Here is a 21,009-nt window from a genome sequence, read left to right on the forward strand (position 1 = left end):
GATGCACATCACCTAATATGCTTAATTGGTAGTAGGCTTTCGAGCCTATACAGCTTGGAGTAAGACAACATGCATGAAGAGGATGATGCGGACAAAATACTCATTTGCCTAATAATTCTGCACTCCCTGTAATTTTAACAGCCTCTGTAAACTAATATCCTGGCTTGTTCAAGGCTGCCGTTTTTTCTGACAGTTTCAATCAAAATTAGAAATGCTAGGAGACTGAGATAACTAATAGTGCTGCCTGATGTGCAGTTAGTTTCCAAAACACGTTATTTATGGTTACATACAATTTTAGACTGATGTGGGCCAAAGCCTAGCATTGCCTGTAACGTTATTATGACGGACACATTTTATGAGTGAACTTGACTTTAAGTGACTTACAGGTTTCTTTGAAAAATACTTTCTTATATCCAGGTTCTTCTTTTTGCTGCCATCCTCCTCTCCTCCTCCGGGTACTCTCAGCGCAGGCTTGTCGCTGCTAAAACTAAACAGAGCTCCCTGAAAGGCACAGCCAATAACATTGGCCATATTTGTCACATGAGGTAGGACTCCAGTAGAGAGCGTAACTCTTTCTGCACCGCTAGGTGAATGAGACGTTGACAGATCGTTTTTTTTTTCTTTCTATTTTTTTTTCTTTACTCGAAGAGATCAAATTATTGGTGGGGACAATTCAATAATCACTGGATATTGGTGGGGACATGTCCCTTCCGTCCATGCCAAATCTACGCCCTTGACTTCAACCATTATGTAAAATTTTGAAAAAAGCAATCAAGATGATTACTAAAGCAGGATTTAGAGACCACACTAACATTTTTTGAACATGTTCTAGAAATTAAAAATCCTGAAGTTTATGGATCTTATAAAATATAAAACTGCAAAAATTATGTACAAAGCCAGATACAATATGTTACCAGGAAATGTACAAAGGATGTTTTTTGACAGAGAAGGGGACTATGATTTGAGGGGAAAATTAAATTTGAAGACTCTTAAGCACGGACAAGGGTTAAAATGGTAATTCTAAAGGTAATACCATTTGTGGGGTATAACTGTGGAACAGTTTTCCTGTGGACCTACAGCAATGTTCAAGCATTATTCAGTTCATAAAGATCTTTCGAAAACTGCTTTTGGAAGAATATGAAGCTGATAAAGTTGATGACTGACAGTATATATAAATCTGCCCAATTGTATCTGAATTATATCTATCACTGTAGCTATGGTTATACATGTCCTTGATTCCTTGTTTATTGTGTGGGCTAAGTGATAAGGGGAAGTTGGTTTAACACTTTTATTTGTTTTTGTTTGAGCACATACATTTGTATTGTCGTTAACAACGTGAATACTAAAAATAAACAAAACCGTTAGCAAGAGGAAGGTACAGATGGTCTACAGCGCTCAAAGCACTCAGACCATGATTCTGCCATTGAAATAACAGGACAGGTTATTAAAAAAACAAACAAAAACGTTTACAAGTGAGATGCACGTTTTGTGGTCTATCTTCTGCACATTGTAGTTTCAACACAGCGTCATATTGGGTTTACGAGTGTCGTTCCAATTCTCAACACACGGCTCTTCTCTTTTCCTAAGTCATTAGATTTTTCTCCTACTGAATTTTAGGTGAAAAAGTCACCAAGGTCAGGAATCCGGTCGTTAAGTGATGACGTGACGAATCCTACTTCCGGGCCTAAGTAGTCTGCGTTTAATGTTTTGTATTTTCTTCTATTTAATCTCAAAAAGCTCCTAAAACACTGAAACTCTCCACATCTCTCTTGTACACTCAGGAACTGTTATCTTGTACTCCAGGGTTTACTATTCGTATTATTAGATTGGACCCTTTCTTTTTTCTTTTTGTACACCCACTGGTACTCTTATAATTATGAGGTGGGAGTGTATGTTTCATATTGTTTTATGTTCGTCAAAAAGAAAACGGCACATTGTTCAATTTGTCTTTTGTAAAAATGGATGCAGAAACTTTAATAAAAATATCTGAGGAAAGCGGGGGGGAAAAAAGCTCCTAAAACAGTCAGTGATCACTGTTGACCTCCCTCGACTTTTATTACCGCTAATCATTTATTTAAGCTCAGTTTTTAAAACCTTAGGATGTAACTACAGCCCAGCCCATGCAGCAGTATAATAATAATAATGGATTGGATTTATATAGCGCTTTTCAAGGCACCCAAAGCGCTTTACAATGCCACTATTCATTCACTCTTGCATTCATACAGTGGTGGAGGCAAGCTACGGTTGTAGCCACAATTGCCCTGGGGCAGACTAACAGAAGCGAGGCTGCCATATCGCGCCATCGGCCCCTCTGGCCAACACCAGTAGGTAGTAGGGTAAGTGTCTTGCCCAAGGACACAACGACCAGGACAGAGAGCCCGGGGATCGAACCGGCGACCTTCCAGTTACAGATGCACTTCCCAACTGAGCCATACCCCGAGTATATGAATGACTAACCCCGTATTGTGGATCGATCATCTCAGTTGTTCTCCTGGCTGAAGTTTGGTCCTTTTACAGCATCCTGCCATGCGATTACATTTGTTCCTGACCACTGCGAACACTCACGTTAACTTTTATCGAGTGGAAAAAAAGTTAGCTTGTTTATATTATGCTAAAATAGATGTGTCGCTAGCGGTCACATAGCACATCATTATATACCAGCTACCCAAACTTCAGTAACCCTACAAACGTCACTGCTGTTTAGTTTTCGGTCTTCATTTATGTTGGAAGTGATAACAGAGCTGTACGTTTTAATTTGTTTCCAAAACCCCGCATTCAGGACATGCTATATTGTATTTAGATAGAAGCTAGCGAGCTAACTTCCTGCTAACTTCTAACTCCGTTAAATGTGTCATAAATTCCGTTTTCATGGATGCCTGGATGTTAAACTCAATTGTTACACCTGGTAGAGCAGAACGCCGATCATTTTATTAAAGATGAAAGACTTTAGACAGTTTTTCAACTCTCAGTAATGCCATAGTGATCGTTTGATATATGGACCGGCAGCGGAGTTTAGGCCCAGACACGGCTAGTGACGTCAGACTTAACGACCGGATAGTAGGTAGGAAATGCTTTTGGAACGTACCCTGTTAGGGTTGGCTTCACCCTAATGAAAAATGGCTCTGCGCTGCCAGCTATTGCGGTTCTTTTCCGTGTCCAGCATGTGGTGCTAAAGTGCCATAAAAGGCAAAGAGGGTCTGGCTCAGCAGCATGCAGCTCGTGCCTTTGCGCCGGTATCAGAGCTCAGCATAGTTGCAGACGTCAGGAGTCATGGATATCAGCCACATAAACACACGCATTAAATCGTTCCATTTTTGTCAAAACCTCTTAGTTTTGACCCGTTAATATGGACCGTTGTCTTTAAGGAAATTCTTTAACCAGCAGGAGTGAGGACTGTTAAGAAGCACAGCGTACGTTTGAGTGGAGTGGGGATGCAGAGATTCCCAGTCTCTCCTCGCATGAATCCCAGCAGGCAGTGCAGAGGAAATACAAATGTGACCACCCACCTATGAGAAGGAAGTGCAGTGTGTTGCAGTAGCTGGCCTGTGTGCCTCCAGTGTTTCACAGCAGCATCATGGCTGAAGATAAAACAGCGTGGTTTCTACATCATGGCTTCCTTTATAACGCAGGAAACCAAATCCGGTTTTATTAAATTTAAAAAAAAAAGAAACTCGTAAAAAAAAAAGAACAGGAAACAGAAAAAAACAATTCACAAATAAACAAGCTAATCAATTAGCAGGTGGAATGGTTAATTGGCTAGGACACAGCCCAAATAGGTTCTGGACTGAACCACTACAGATTAAAAAGGGGGAGTGGGGGGGAGAGGGAATTACCCACATGTCCAAAAGTAATTCATACTCAAAATTACACAGAAAAATGCAAACAGGTTGATATAACTTTTATTTAAATACAAACTGTTTGGTATTTTTGCAATAGCCTTGATGAAGGCCACAAGCCAAAATGCGTTGCTCACCTAATAAATTTGTTCCCCAATACTTTAAGTGTCACTGGAGTTTTCACATCATCAGATCTAGGAGTAGGTGAAGTTGTGCCAGAAAATTTTGTTCCCTTTTAGTTGAAGATAGTTCTTTTGTTATTAGCTCAACTCTGGAGACGCATGTAAAGCTTTTTTTTCCCTTCTTCTTTTTTTAATCATAACTATACTTTAAAATCAAAAAACAAATTTAAATTAGCTTTAGCAGTAACTATTGGGTAAGCTTTCTGTGGCAGTGATCTACCATTATTTTTGTAAATTAAAAAAAAATTAAGGAGTGGGACAATGCTCTGAGGAAAAAAAAATACAGCATTTTCTGAGAGAAATGTCAAAATGTGCTAAAGTCAGACAAAACTTCCCAGAAATTATGAGGTCTAAGACGGCAGCAGTAAATGGTCACGGCCACATAAAGTTATGAGTTACTAAGGTTGTAACCAGCAAGATCCCAAACACTGGTCCTTAGATTTGTGGTTCCAAATAAATAAATAACATCACATCATGCACCAGGCTTTTGTGAACAGGCCAGATTCTCACCTATGTCTCCACAGGTGCTTCTGATACATAACTCTGGGATAAAATCACAAGTCCTTTTTAACTGAGGATTCCAATTTCAAATTAGAATTGGATTGGAGAACACTGGGTAAACAGCCGTCTTTGATATATTTTGGTTTGTCTATAACAAAAAAATAAATAAATCTGTTTTTCATTGCATTTCACAGATGTTATAATTTAAGAATGATTTTGTTTTTTCCTGTACATTTGTAGCCATGGGATATTTTAACAATCTGTCTGCTTTAGTAAAGTAATAACATTTTCTGTGGCTTAACAACAGGACTGAAACAACACAGCACATAAGTTGTATGACATGCTGTTGGATGTGTCATTGCCAAAGTAGCCCAGTTTTCTACACACAGAACAAAACGGTTACATTTTCTCAACAGGACTTTTATTGCAATAACCAGAGAAACCTACCACATCCACGTGCCAACATGTTACACTGTTCACCAACCAATCAAATGTTTTTCTATCCCATTTCACATTCTTTCTGAATTTCATCATCAATCAGTATCATCATCGCAGCTTGGAATTAAACACAATCATTTGATTCAGCTTTTTTTTTTATTTTTTTTTTTAGTAACGGTCCTAATGAAAGTAAGGATACACTGAGTTACTAGTGTGTTTGCCTTGCTCAGGGGCCCACCTTAGGGCAGGATGTCAGGCTCAGCTGACTGATGCCCTTTCATTATTGCACTGCTTGCTGCATCTCCCACAGTAGTGCAACAGGGAAAGAGTGTCAAGCAGAGAGCATCCTGTCGCTGCCATGCCGAAAGCCAAAGGGCAAAGTGAAGAGGAGGATTTCCTCTTCATCAGGCTGTGAGTAAATCTCCTGTGCACACATCATGAACTAACTTTAGCCTTTGTGTTGTGCTACCAGAGACCTAAACATTCACAAAATACTGCAGCAAAAAGCTGAGGACACGTGTAACTGCACATACAAGCATAACAGGGGAAATGTACTCTTGCCAAGTGAGAATCGTGTAGGAGCAGAACGCTTTCATACGTGCACTGATGAGTGTCAGCAACAAGCCTCAGAGTTTAGAATGGAGTGGCAGTGTCCACAAGACCAGCTGTCAGACATGGACTGCTTCATTTGTATCCATTTCAACCCAATCAGTGAGCACAGCAATGATTTCAGTCACTGATGAGATATTTCTTCTCTCAAGAGCCTTTTATCAGTCTGATATTTAAAGGGTCAGTTCATGCCAAAATATAAACATTCAACATATCTACAGTGTTATTTTTGTCCAGGTTTTGTAACAACCCTCTTAAAGGTTACTGCATCCACACTCACACAATGCTATGACATCTTATTTCTGTGGATTTGTCCATGGTAAGGTCTCAGATGTTGCACAATATCTTTAAAATTAGAAACATCCTGCCTCTGAGTGATGCTGAAAAACTAGTTCATGCATTTATTACTTCTAGGCTGGACTACTATAATTCGTTATTATCGGTATGTCCTAAAAACTCCCTGAAAAGCCTTCCGTTGATCCAAAATGCTGCATCTAGTATAAAGACAGGGACTAGAAAGAAAGAGCATATTTCTCTCTATTCAGTCTAAAATTTTAAATCCTCCTTACATGCAAGGTATTGAATAATCAGGTCCCATCTTATCTTAAAGACTATATAGTACCGTATCTCCCCAAGAGAACACTTCAATCTCGGACTGCAGATCCCAGATGTGATCCTGAGGCCATTGAGTATAGACTCTTCATCGACTGACTGGGTCTAGAACTACTCTGCATAAAATTTATGACTAAAGTCTTTCACATAGGAAAGCAGTGGCAAAGAACAGTTGCTGGAATTCTTTTTTTTTTTTTTTATAAATTTATACAGCACCTAATCACAACATCAGTTGTGTCAAGACATTGAGGCAACCTATTGTAAGGTAGACCCTACAGTAATACATACAGAAAACACCCAACAATCATATGACCCCCTATGAGCAAGCTCTTTGGCGAAAGTGAGAAGCCTTATCTTAAAAGTGGAGATAGTGTCTGATTCCATAGAAGAAGGGCCTGAAAACTGAAGGCTTTGCCTCCCATTCTACTTTTAAATACTCTAGGAAAAACAAGTATGCCTGCAGTGCGAGAGCAAAATGCTCTAATGGGGTGATACGGTCATTAAGATAAGATGGGCCCTTTGCTGGAAATCTATATTGTGACATAGGGAACGCAAAGAAATATAAACAGCTAAAGCTAAAACAAACTACAGACAGTTGCAGCGCACAAATTTTCCTCATGCTATGCTTAGACTGGCTGTGACCAGAGCAGCAAACAGGTGTGACCTTCCTGTGTTTTTCTTAAGGATAACACCTTTTCCAAGGAGATTTTCCAACTGAGTGTTAGGCAGCTGGAGGTTTCCTCACTCCCAGGAGGGTCAGTGGTGATCCAATCGGGGCTTGCAATTTTAACGTATCACCTCTCCTTTTCATTTGTGGCATGGCCAGGACATCTGTCTGCCTCAAGTAGATCTGCTGACATTGCAACTGTTTTGATAACTTCCACTGTGGGAAGCTCCCCATGCAAGATGAGTTTTTCTTCTTTAAAAAGATTGACAAAAGTACTCTCACCCCTCTTGATATTGTATGACACTTTAATTTAGAACCCGTGACAAACAGAAACTGAATGAATAGTTCGATTTATTAACATTAAATATTGTAGGTAGAGTTGTTTTTTGAACATTCGTATATTTAAAAGCAATTAACGAAGCAGAAATAAAAAACAATGACTGGCAAAGTTTGGAATGACAAAAACAAAAAAAACAACACATGTGAGATATGAACAAAAAAATAGATCAGGGGTCTGTGTGGACTCAGTCGGCTGGATGAGGGTTACGGCTCCCAGTTTACCAACAAGAGATTGACACTTTAAAACAACAAATTCACTGGAGAGCAGGCAGACTGCTCTTTCATCCAACATGCTTTGAAACACCTTCAGTAGCAGTAACGCTGACTTCCGTTACTGCAAGGCTACAATCCTGACAATCCTCAAAGCGTGCATTACACTGCATATTTAACGTAAGTGAGACCTGCAGCAGTGTAAAGGAATGGAAGGAGCAAGAGCACCAGCTGCACACTGACAGAGTAACAAACCTGAGGGCAGAGGAAGACCATCCCTCAAAGCCAAGACCCTATAAGCAATATTGCACTACTCTGTTAACTCTAGTGAAAGCAGAGGCAATACTGATAGGGGCTTGTCTGCAAGGTGACACACCATTCTTCTGTCAGTGTGAGGTGAGAGGAGCATCTGACTCTGCAGCCTAAATGCTTTCACACTCAAAGTTAGGAATACAAGGTTTAGTAAGACAGCATACCAATGCATGTGTTCACATTAACTTGAAATCTTGCAAAACAAAATCTTTGGTTTCTTTTATTCTTGCTAAAACTATCAATCTGAAGCAAAACAAAAAGTGAACAATTTAAAATCAAACCAAGTAGTAATTATCTATTTGAGATGCTACAGAGAAAAAAAAATGCAAATGAAAATTATTTTACAGCCTCTATGATGTTTGCTGGATTCCTCCAGTGCATCAAAACAGTGAGATTTAGAGGACTGGAGGAACTTCCAGGGAGGAGCAGAGCAAGTAATGACCAATGCACTACTAATGTTGTCAATGTGCTTTGTGCTGGCACACACAAAGAGGACACGTTACGTCCCCTAAGGAACACAAAATTTCATTCGTCTTTTTTTTTTTTCCTCGTTTTTTGAAGTGAAGTGCACTACTTACCGGATAAGAAGACCTGGCTTTGGAAACTGGACACTTAAAATGAAAACCACTGAGCCGTAGCTGGAGAACGGCAATCACGACACCAGAAAACCCCCCAGAAAAACCAAAAAAAAAAAACCAGGGGAAAAAAAAAGAAAAAAAAAAGCTCAACATGAATGTCAGATCAGTTTAAAAGACAAGTTTGTGTGCTTTCTATTTGAGGTCCATGGTAAAATGACAGATGGACCAGTGGAAGCTGCCATAATCTGACTTCTAGGGAATGATTTGAAAATATCACTATGCTGAAAGTAATCCAGAAATGCATGGTTTCACAGGAGAAAATCATTTTTAATGGGCTTATTTTCAGAACACACCACTTACTGAAAACAGTTTTATGATGAACTTTTGTATTTAAGTTCATTTCTAGCCCTCACAGTTTAATATACAAATTTGCAAAAGTCAATAAAAAAAAAAATCAATTTGTTTCACAGGTGATCAAGAAATGTACTTTTTTTTTGAAAGTCAAAAAAGGAAAAATGACATTAAGAGGCCGCAACAAGGAAAACAGAACTTTAAAAGAAGTGGCAAACAATATACTGAACTCAAACCTTGTTTTATACCCAACATAGTTTTTATATTCTAATATAAGTTTTTGGTTTTTAAACTGACAATTAAAAAATATAAAGTGGAAAAATCAGTTATGTGTATGTAGTTATACAATGAAATTATTCCCATTTTCACTGTTCTATGTTTAACTCGGAAACCTTAATAAAATGATTATCATCATCATCTTATGACTTATTACATAACAAATGAGAGAACGAAAAAGTCTGTGAAGTGGCTATAAATGGTCATCCCCACATGAATACTTAAAAAAAATGTAAATCTGTTCTTTGATACAAATGTCACACACACATTTTTAAAATAATACATTTTTGCTCTAAATGATGTGTCAAAACAAGCGTTAATGGAGCGAAAGGGCTGGCTACCAAACCTCAAATCACTATTATTCACAAAGCCAACAAGTGCCAGACAGGTAGAAAAGTCTGATTTAAAATAAATAAAGCCAATTTAAAAAGTGAAGATAGTTCTTCTTTGTATCAAAAAGAGTGTTACCAAAACAATAACAACAACAACACTAATAATAATAATACTACTACTAATAATAATAATAATAGACAACACTCCTACAACTAGCTGCCACACCCATCAGTGATAAGCTGTGGGAAAATGATACAAGGATATTTTTGACAAACCACCCCTCCATGTATTACCACCTTACCATGGCCATGTTGTTAGAGGCCTTTGCTCCTGGTAGGTTCTCCCAAAGAAAATTGGTAGATGGAAGTAGCTAAAGCCAAAAAAAAAAAAAAAAAATCAATACGTGTGGGAGGCATTTGGTGAGGGCATGGAACGAGACTTTTGGTTGGCCTCGAAAAGATTCTGTTAGGCAACATTCAATGCCTTTCGACTGGCAGATTAAGGTGGTTTAAGAGGAAGGACTGGAGGGTGTGCTCCAACTACAGGAAGACCACACTGCTCAGCTTCCCTGCTAATGTCCACATCAGGTTAACGGACACAAGAGCCCGTCAAACCTCAGATTCAGGAGGAACGATGCAGTTTTAGTTCTAATCATGGGATGCTGAACAAGCTCTTTGTCCTCTCCAAGATATTTATATGTGTGGGTGTGTGTGTGTGTGTGTGTGTGTGTGTCATTCAGTCTCTGTACAATTTTCTGCTTCCTGTTTACATTACGATTGTCAAATTTTTATTTTAGAAGTTGAATAAAGGTAAGTGGATGCTTGGTGTGCAGAATTGTATTGCACTCTTCATCCAAAGCGACAGACATGTTTTTTGTTGTTGTTTTGTTTTGTTTTTAAATCATAATTTATACAGTACTGACTACTGACAAAAGAAATCGGACCTTTCAACTTGCATTCGCATTAGGACCAGCAGTACAAGAATAACAGGCCAGGTTTCCAAAATTGTTATTTTCATAGAAGTTCAGCAACTGGTGTATACTTTTCATTTCATTTATTTTTATTTATAAACACTAGAGTTGTATGTTTTTTTGAAATGAAATTGGTGACATGAGGCTGGACAAAAGAAAAATAATTTTGGGGAACATGCACATGAGAAATGGAGTATTTCTAAACTATTTTTCTAGATTTCCAAAACTGTAAGACTGCATTGTTATATCCTAGTGTAACTGGGAGCAGACTCATGTCATCTTTCAACCGAGTAATGGCTGTAAGGGCTCCCTGTTAACTGAGGAACCTTTTTTTTTTTTTTTTTTTTAAATGGAAAAAAGGAAAACAAGTGTGAAAGAATTTCAATTTAATTTCTTCAATTTATAGAACTTAGCTTACACACATTCGTTAACTTAACTCTTCTTTCACATTTTAGAAATGTTTAGAGAATTTTGAACTAGTAAAGCAATCACATTTTTTTCAGACAGACTGTATACTAATTTAAGTAAGTTGAAAGAGTTTATTTTTTCACAGGGAGTTTTCAAAGTTTGGACTCTTTGCAGAAAAATTAAATTCACATCTTCTTGAAAAAGGGGTGTTGTAGTGTTTTCCAAAGGCTTTATTTTCCCCGTTTTATAAATATGATTTATTCCATTTTAGGTTAGTGTGTTTAAAGGGCTTCCAGCTTATTCACTGCATGATGAATAAATATCTTTGTTGGTCCTTTCAATGACCTCTCTCTCGCTCCCTCTTTTTTTGGTAACAGAAAGCATGTTAGGCAGACTACATCATTTTCAGTGACATTCAATAAAACCAAAGACATTCGAGACAACAGATGAATTTAATTCCACTCTTCTTCTCTCCCACTTTGTGCTCAAGAAATAGTCAGGGTCCTGACCACGTCGTTGATCTACTCCATAACCCCCTTCACGCAACAACAATAATAATAATACTACTACCATGGTTAATTTTCTTTCACAAATGAAGCAGTTGAATAATTGATCTAATCAACTGCAAACTGCATTTAAACTGAATTTATTCACAGCATAACATATGAACAGGTTGGGGTTGATTCCCAGTCCAGCTCCATCTGTTTTATTTGCTCATCATGCTAAGTGCTTTGTTTATACACATTTGATTCATATTTGCAGCAAATAAAATGGAAACTGACAACAACACTACCAGGATGTGTTTGTGTGCAGCAACTTCCTGTGGCCTCCTTGAAGCATTTACACATTGACTTTTTAACTGGATGTCTCACCTCTGGAGGTGGTTAAGGTGCGTTTACACCTGGATCTACTTGCTGCTGTGCTTGAGGGGCTAGATATAGCTGGTCAGTCAGGAGACACATTAACAGAAGCTGCAGAATAACTCTCTCCTGCTTGAACTGCTTGAAGCGTCCCTATAGGCTGCATTTCACATGGAGCCAGTCTGCTCTGATATTTACCTGTCATCACCATCACAGCAGCAAGCGTCTGCATGCTGGCCATCCAACCTCTCCCACTGTACTTTGGCATTTGTGACAGCACACAATTGGCTGATTGAAGCTTTTACTATTTCCATTTGGACAAAATGACAAAAGCTGCTGCTGTAACATTGTTCATTAAAAACAAGGGACTACTATGACATGCATATCCTGCTTTTTATTTATTTTTATTTTTTTAATAATTACCTCGTCTTCACACCCATGGGCAATTTGGAGTGACCAGTTAACTTAACCCCACTCACTGCATATCTTTAGACTTTAGGAGGAAGCTCAGAGAAAACCCATGGAAACATGGGGAGAACATGCAAACTCCACACAGAAAGACCCCGGCCTGATGGTAGAATTGAACTGTGAGGCAACAGTGCTAACAACCATGCTACCCTAAACATTAGCCATATTTACATAAAACTAGAAGGGTGAATCTCCACTAATAATTACCATGATATCCACCAGTGGTACAATAACAGGCCTGCCCAACACTAATAGTTTCTCGTTTTTCAGTCTTCTCATTACATTATTAGACACAAGAGACTGAACAAGCAGCTAAAGACACGACTGCAAACAATATCTCCAGTATACACCTCACTAAAACACTTCCCCCTTGAGCCAGACAAGAAGCAGCAAATTCCACAGTCACTTGCAAAATTGGCTAAGTAAAGCTACAGGCAAGTCTCTCTCTCTCTCTCTCTCTCTCTCACACACTCCAACCCCCTGCGCCCAACCAGAGTGGCCCTGCCCTCAACATTCCTTAACAAGGCCCACCACCCCCACCCTGACTTGCCTCAAATAGGAAACTTACCCCCCATGCCACCCACACCGTGACTTTTTCAAGCCTGCACACTTAAATTATGCTTTGAAAAGCCAATTGAAAGAGAAAGAGGGAAAAAAAAAAAAGAAAAAAAAAAAGGGAGCGCTGCACTGCACCACTCACACTCTGAGGAACTAAGAAAAGGCGTGCAGCGTTAACCTACAGACTTGCATGTTTACAGCAAAGACATACAGTTACTCTTTTTAAAAAAAACAAAAAAAACCCTAACATTTTCGCCAGGAAAACGCGCACATACCGTAAAGCCACACAAACTGCAGACAGTTATTTTAAAAAAACAAACAAACAAAACAAACAACAGCAACAACAAATAAAAAACATAACAACAACAAAAAAACAAAAACAAAGTACACAACCCAAAAAAGTTGGATGACTGGACATAAATCAAGACTAAGCACATTTCTTACACATTAAAATCTTTAAGGTTAATTCATACATTTTGGAAAGACCAGGTCTACAGGACTTAAGAAAAGGGTTTGTGCTAATATAAGCACACACTGCATTAGAAAAAGTTGTTGCATTTTCATTATCATCATCTCTCAATCATCTCAGTGTCATTAAATGAGCCGGACTGACTTTCACACACTGAGTTTAGAGACTGTGCTGTAAATATCATATGACTTTTACAAATAAAACAGTTTCCCCTTCTTCCGTGATTTTAGTCACTCCCTCCTGTGATTATCTGCTGACCCAGGAGGGTCTCAGTTCAGTCTAATTTCATACAATGGCGCATCATGGAACCACAGTTCACTCCTAACAAAACGTGAGAAAAGTTGGCTCAGTTGACCTAAAAAAAAGTTACTTAGTATGAACAGCTGGTGTGAATGCAGACTGAGGCAGCCTGTGAACAAAATGTTCTCTTTTTTTTTTTGTAAAGAGGCGGGGTCCAGGAGAGAAGCCCTGGATGGCTCTGAAGAAATAAGGCAGCATGTTGAATAGGAAAGCCACACACTCTTCCTGTCATAATAACCTCTGAACTTCGCCACTGGCTCCCAAATTGCCCCCTGGGGACCTGCAGGGGTTCTTAAGGGACTTTCCTAAATACAACTTTTTTTTAGCTCAAGAAAAACAAAAGACTAAATTCATCGTTAAGCCAGGGGACTCTTTTATTTTTAAAAAAATGTGTAAAACTTAAAGTCATTACGTGCTACTTAGGAATTTAAATAAAACGCATTTCATCTCTCACTGGAAATTCACTGTATCACTGTAAGTGATAAAGAAAATTTGATTACAGGCTTTATTCCATTGAGCCTCACAGTTCACTGAGGGACCGAGCAAACATGGAACTACTATGCTGGAGCGTAAGTTATGGCTGCTCGCGGAAATGTTTGTTCGCTATTTTCCTCCGTTTGTCGGCATCCGTCTCCCCGCTGCTGGGAGTGGAGGGCGAAGGCCGAATGCTATGACAATACTATTGCACTGCTTCAGCGATGATACAGTAGTGCAACATCGTCAAAGCAGCTGACCTCTGCGCGCGCACGCACGCACGCACACACACAGTAAAGACGGGGCTGTTTAAACTGTGACACAGCCGTAGCTTTACAACTAGCACTCCAGTCACCTTAAAGCTAACATTATGTCCTGTTACATCTAAGATTTGGAGGAACGCGAAAAGGGGACCGACAAGTGTATGGGGATGGGGTGTGTGCGTGCGTGTGGTGGGGGTGTCAGCCAATGCCCTTTTAATATTGCACTGCTCATCTGATTTCACAGTAGTACAACAGAAAAAGGGCTTTGGACAACACGGTCCGTGCGGTCTCCATTGAACAGCCCGCATGCAAGCCATCAGCTCCAGCCATCCTAAACTATGGAGACAGGCCAGTGGCTCAGCGCGAGCCTCCACACGGCTATCGGGATTAACAGGTTGCAAACGCGGCCGTGCAAAAAGCAAGCAGGCTTTTTACAATAGCGTGCGGTTATACAGCGGAAAACACACAGGCCTAAGGAGGAAAGCATATAATCTATGCAAATTGGAGAGACATTGTTACGCTGGGTCCTGTGTAACACAGAACTGATGGCAGCACAGCATTTGCTGATGCTGGTTTCATGCGTGCAGCTTTCCTGTCATTTGTTCCGGTCAACATTAAAAGCTGCAAGACGCTGCACGCGGCAGCACGCGGACTTCGCTTGGAGGAAACGAGGGTGGAGAAGATGTATATAGGGCAAAGAGCAAATTCCACAAACCTTCATTTAATACCTACTATTCCTGGCCCTTTAGCCAAAGTGGCCATTTGAAACCCTCCTCGTTTAGGAAACAGAGGGGCGGGGCTTGTGAGTGGAGGGAGGGAAGGGGGCTTGTTATTTTCACTGTTGAAACAAGTTTACAATCAGCTGAAGAAGCTCGCTTTCCCGTCTGAACTCTCACATCGCGTCACGCGCCAACTAACGAGAGCTTCAGCAGCAGCGCGAGCTAACACACGCGGCTCTACTTCTGCTGCTGAAAAACTTAAACGCCCCCAAAGAAACGCTACATGTCAGGTTAACGGCAAAAACGCAACGACGTCTCTTGACATATTTTAACCAAAATAAGAAAACCAAAATAAAATTACACACAGGACATTCCGTCCTGTGTGTAATTTGTGTGATATACATCTATATCCATCTCACACACGTTTCTTCAGTTCCTGCATGTTGTCTGCCGCATAACCAAAGCCCAGTCATCCACAAACTTGTCTGGAAAAATTTGCGCGAAGCTTCGGTCATTCTAAAGTTCGAGGTGTGTATTGAAGCATACTACTACTACTACAACTTCAACTGGACTCGCACTAACGGTTGCTTTGCAGCCGGGCTGGGCCCCGCTGACAGCCGTGGCGAACTACCGGGTGTCCCCGTAGCTCTTCTGAAGGCTGCAGACTAGCTCCAGTGATAGTAACTACTTAGTTTTCATATCTCCGTTGGCAAAGATTACTTGCACCCGCCTGTTAATCACGCTCTCTAAGACGCGTGTTCTCACTTTGCCCGCAATCTACGCCTCCCCCCCTCTCATACACACGCACACAAACGTACAATAAGTGCTCGACAGTTTTAAGCTAGGAGAGGCGGTGAAACCTCTCCACGGCCAATCACACCCACCGACATCCACGTCTGTTTGCGAGCTCCACGCTACCCCGCCTGCAGCAGTGGCTGGATTCTCTCCCCCCGCAGACAACGGTACCTGACGGAGGCAGGGCCGGTCCTTAACACACTGAAGAAGCACAACGGAACCAAGTTGAAGCACTTCAGTGGGAAAACCGTCCGAGCCGTCACCATCTATCTCCCACGCACACATCCGTTTCCACCGGCGTAACGGCTCCTCGGTTAAAACAAGGCTGTTTCGTCCATTGGCAACCTCACGGCCTCCCAGATCCGGACTCCATCTTTGACTAGTTGACATTCAGCTCTTGCCGAGACAAATTCCTTATTTGCATGCCAGCTTCCAATTGGTACGTTTCTGTGCCTATCTGTGTTCTTATTGGTGGAAATATTATCTCATCACTTTCGGGATTGGTCACATACCAATGGAACGTCATTGTATAGTTTAATTTTAACAATGAGCACAAATTCTCTTATTCATTCACAAATTTTTCATTACCCGCCTGTGAGGTGCTACATCGTGTTATGGTGCTTGCGAGGAATGACGACTTAGAGCCGCAGTCAGCAACTTGTTCCATCAGTGTCCCAGAAAATGGCAGCTGACGGTGGACTAGAGTATGGTGTTCGCAGCGGGACCACCCTCACTTCAAACACATGCGGGTGCAATAACAGCCGAGGAAGTGTGGAATGTGTATTCCTGCAGCGTGGACATAACTGGTTCCCAGACCCTCGGGCCTCGGTGGGCACAGACACGTATGGCTGCACCGGTCCCGGTAGCATATGTCGGTGTGGTGTGGGCGGGTAACGGTTGGGGTGGGAAAAGGTTAAAGGCGGCTGGGCTCACTGGAGGCGCTGTGTCGACGCTCGGAGGAGGGCAACAGCCTGTGAAATGTGCCATTCCTGACCAATGGAGCCCAAATAATGCCATTGTCCGGAGGAAAAGACCCGCCTCCGTACAGGGACCAGTGCTGGGACGGTGCTGCCTTGCGCTAAATATCACGGCGAGAACACGTGCCCGTCGATATTTTCTCATGATGAATTGCAAGCCGGTGTTTCCCACTTCCTGTCACTTTAAACCAATGTGATCCCGGACTGTGACACATAAGTCACGCATTATAAATATGACACTGCCTTTCTTTTCTGCACGGATCTGTGTGCCATGACGTGCGGTAGATGGTATGTGAGAAACGCGCACTCACTTTCGCCTCTGCTTGACAGTCTGGGAGGTGTGTGGGTTCGCAGGAAGTTCCATGCCCATATTTAGTGGTGACGACCGCCGTTCGGGTCCACACACATCTGGGCTGTGTTCAAATCAAAGTTCACACTTGTGTTTTCTTGTTTTTCTTTGTCCTTGGAAAAATATCCACAAACAACCTCCAGCTGTGAGCCTCACTCTCAAATTCTGGCTGCGAGTGAATTTCATTGTGATGAATATAATGCATCGTTAAATCTGTACAGTTTCCTATTTGATGAAACACAACGTGTATGGCCAAACCATCCTCATGGCCACAGAACTGAAATTTCACTTGTAATTAAACTGGGGGGAAAATCTAAATCTAAAAAGAAAATCTAAAAATACACAAATAACAAAGAAAGAATACCAAATAACAAACACCAGAGTGAATGTGAGAGGAATATGAAATGAGAAACATGTAAAGCATATTTTTTTAAAGATGGAATAGTGTTCTGACTGAAAAACTGAGATGCCAGAATAGCTGTTCAGCACTAAAGTCATTAAGTGTTGAGCTGCTTGGAGTCACATTAAAAATATGGTGATAAAAATCTGAGCAGATAAGCAGCAGTTTGCTCTGGGTGCATGGCCCGTGTTTGTCAGTTTAGCTTTTACTAAACATTGTACAACAGATGGCACAAAGTTACAGATATTCCGTGTGGTAATGTGCTCTGGTTTTAGCTCAGTGAGTATTTTTCAACATTTCTGTGTAAAATAAGCACGTCAGCAGCTCAAATAGCTCCACTTCCTGAATGCATCTCTGTGAGGGGTTTCAGAGTCTTCTCAGCAGTGAAAGTAGCTGCTGGACACAAGATGACAGAAATAACAGGAGTTATGTTTCGGGAACTGTTCAGTTTTCATAGATCTGTAACAGCACAAAGAGTTTTCCAAAAACACTTTTGCAGTCACAGAAAGATTTAGGCCAAGCTTACTTTAATGAAAGGTTGCCACACTCTGAAGGGATCCCTGCCCTTCATTTTCATAGGAAATAAAAGAACTGGCAGCATCCTAAATAACAGCTCACCTTTTTCTTTGCCAACAGTGCTGCTGAAGGATAAAAGACAAGAACCATACATATCAGCCCGCTCTCATGGGACTTACCTTAAAACCAACAACAACAACAACAACAACTTGATTTCAGTGCATCCAATGGAGCCAAACGGAGCATTATCTCTTGTGAGTTGATTTTCTTTTTATAATTCATTAGTGTGGTGTAACAGAGCTGTTCATCCAGCCTGGTGTTGATAGAGTATCTTTAATCAAACTGGCTGATGTAACAACGTGTTGGAAAGCCGTTCTTTTAATCACATGTGACATTTCTTCTGAGGGCTGCAGACAAGCTTCAGTTTAGCCAAAACACACACAGCCAGATCTCCCAGACAGGGACAGGTCCTAAACTAAGACAAAAAGTTTTTATCCAACACTTTACCGGGGAAGACTTTAGCAAGAGAGCGAGAGTCGTATTTTCATGTTCAAAAAATCCGCGTCACAATTTCATAATCCTGTGTTGGTGTGGCATCAGGCTGACTGCAGTCTGGCTTCGTCTCCATACAAAGTACATGCTGTCCCACTGAGCATTTGTGCTTTTGTGGCCTTCAAGAAAAAGAAAATCCCTTAACAGTATTGACTGCCAGGCATCAATGTGTCACATTGTGACTCTGAGCCAATCACAGTTGCAAGAATTCATCAGCCCCCGTGTGTGTTCTAGCTCCGCCCATGTACAGATCATGTGATCAGTCAGGGGCAGTAGCAGCAGGACACAACTCTGGCTCTGTCAGGAAAACAACGTAGGCAATGTTTGCTTAGTCATGTGGAAATGCAAGCCTGCAACATGGAAAAGGTGTGATTTCATCAACTCATGAATCCAAGCGTTTCAAAAAGTCACATCTGCAAGCCCACAGAGGTAGTGACGGGCTGTCCTAACTCAGACTTACAGTAGCCATCTCACTGCTGCTCAGGTGACTTCGAGTAAGACACTTAGATCCTAAGAATTAAGCCTGCAGCAGAGTCAGAACAAAAAGCCATTGTGAAGGCAGTCAGACATGCTGATGTGTGGATCATTATTATTTAAAGGGATTCCATTAGAATATTTTTGCATTGCGACTTTTGTGATTTATGTCCCATGCTTTTTCCTACTTACAAATGCAATATTTAGCGGTAGTATTTATTGTATTTGTATGTGTGTATTCCATTGCACTTTACTGCTATAATACAAAAAGGAAAATTTATCCTTTTGGACTGATTAAAATAACACACTAAACCTTTTCCATAAAACAAGTTTTCTGATTTACTTTGTTGCTTTTATGCTGAAAATCTATAAATGACTCATGTCAATTGTGTCTATTACTTTAATAAAATAGATTTAATAAAATAAAAAGCTTGCATTGCAAATTGCTACTTAAGGCAAATGGAAAAATATGGCTAGTATTTGAAATCTATATAGCTGTAATTTTATAATTCTGTGTTTATAAATATGCAGCATTTTAGCTTTGCAGCTAGGTGTAATGATGCTCAGTGTAGGTACGTTATAATGTTTGGAATCTTGAACTTTCACATAGTAGCATAAAATAAAAGCAGCATACTTTTTATGAGAGAGTAGTATAAGATTGTATTTTGTGACCAAGTGCTTAAATATGACCATAAATGCTGGCTCTGGGACTGATGTAACACAACAAGAGTATTAATGCTTGGAAAAAACAGTTAGCGAACATTTAAGAAATATCTTAAAATACTGTAAGAGAAAGTGAGAAACCAAGTATCGTTTCATGTTTATCATTACAGATATCTGGATGTGCTCTTTCTTTTGGGTGTTCTGTGTGCTGGTGTTTGAGGGTTCTGCTGTTTTCTGTGTTATGATAGTCATAAGTCAATGTATATCTGCTGCCATGACATGACAATAACCCGGTTAGTTTTTGTCATCATAGGTTAGTTTGAAGACACTGGCAAGGTTGTTGTATTTGTGGTTCATTTATCTGATTTTCTGATTTCTGGGTCAACATGACCTCATTCTCTGTAACTCTTAGTGCTTTGTGTAAAGCAGTATGCTGCTATTGCAATCAGACTCATACTAGCACAATAGGATCAATACTTTGTTTATATCTTCTATGGAGCCCACTGAATTGTGTTCATTATTTAATGAAAAATGTACCTCAAACATGCACTATGAACAATGTCTGAACCTTTTGTTGTTGACTGTCACATCTATTTTATTTACAACCCAACAGAAGCTAACCCAAAGTGTTTAGAGACAGGCACATGAGCATTTCAACTCTGCAAAAATCCCAGGTGCAAAATACATGAAAAGCTGAAAATTGGGTTTTGTGGTATAAACTAATTACTCTGGGAAAAAAAGTGTGTTTATTTATAACTTTGGTCTTATTAAACAATTAATTCATTTGAGCATGGTCTCTTACACCTTTAATTAAAGAATTTAATTATAGTGGAGAAACTTGTCTTCAGGGCCTGTAGGTTATTCAGCATGAAAATAATTTTTATGTGTGTGTTTGTGTGTAAATCAAAATGCTGAGACTGATGCATTATTGTGTAAATAGCATAAGTTGAGTAAAAAAAAAAAAGCAATAGTTCCATAGTTACTGCACCTGAATTGGGTCACAAAACAACTGTAGGGGTACAGAAATAAATAAAGATTTAGGAAAGAAGATAGCAAGGTTATAATGTATAATTTAACGCATCAGTTGATTTTTTATATATAAATGTAGAAAACAATTAATTTCTAAGAGAAAAAACAGAAATTTCATTCATTTCATACTTGAGGGTACAAAATGAGTGTAACTTTACAAAGTGTCATTCATTTTGATGCTCTAGTGACGGAGCTATGACAACTTTAACCTAGGTTCTATTTAAAGAGGCAACAGTACATCATACCTGATCCTGTGTAGTTGCTGTGTTTATTATTAAATTTTTATTAATGAGAGGAGAGTGAACATCATTTGACTTCTAGACTATGCCACTGTTTGTTGTCCACAACACTGGTAAAAAAAAAAAAACAACAAAAAAAAAACAACAACAACAACAAAATCTCTGATTATGAAAACATGTGCAGACCAGCAGACCATGTTGTTTGATATGGTTGTATGCAGAACAGGGAATCAAAAACATTCACGGTTTTTTTTTAATGTTTTATGGGTCCTGATAATCATC

The sequence above is a fragment of the Pundamilia nyererei genome, unplaced genomic scaffold (assembly GCF_000239375.1).
Source record: "Pundamilia nyererei isolate P.nyererei 1_Seehausen unplaced genomic scaffold, PunNye1.0 scaffold00167, whole genome shotgun sequence".
Lineage (NCBI taxonomy): Eukaryota > Metazoa > Chordata > Actinopteri > Cichliformes > Cichlidae > Pundamilia > Pundamilia nyererei.